The sequence below is a fragment of the Nannospalax galili genome, unplaced genomic scaffold (genome assembly GCF_000622305.1).
Source record: "Nannospalax galili isolate Female #2095 unplaced genomic scaffold, S.galili_v1.0 scaffold10, whole genome shotgun sequence".
In the NCBI taxonomy this organism is placed as follows: domain Eukaryota; kingdom Metazoa; phylum Chordata; class Mammalia; order Rodentia; family Spalacidae; genus Nannospalax; species Nannospalax galili.
In genome coordinates, this window is record NW_008331140.1 from 1718850 (window position 1) to 1719266 (window position 417).

The following is a 417-nucleotide window of genomic DNA, read 5'->3' on the forward strand; positions in this document are numbered from 1 at the left end:
TCCTGTATGCCTATGATTCATAAGTTTGGTCTTTTTATGGTGTTACTTAATTCCAGCATATTCCCTTCTTGTCATTTCTTAAATTTTTCATAGTCTTTGATTGAGTGGTCCAGTTCGTCCACTTCATCTTCCAGTATTGATACTCTGTTTTCCATTTCATTCATCCTATTGGTGAGGCTTTCTCCTGTCATTTCTAATTGGCTCACTGAGTGTTTCACTTCCTTCTCATTTCAGTCTGAGTATTCTTCAGTATTTCTAACTCTTTTCTGAATGTATTTAGAAGTTTATCCCTATCTTTCTTCAGTTCTTTGATTTCTTTGTGTGTTCTTTAAATTCACTCAATTCTTTTATCATGTTTATAATTGTTCTTTTGAGTTCCATGTCCTATGTTATCTCTAGGGGGTCCTCACTGTACTC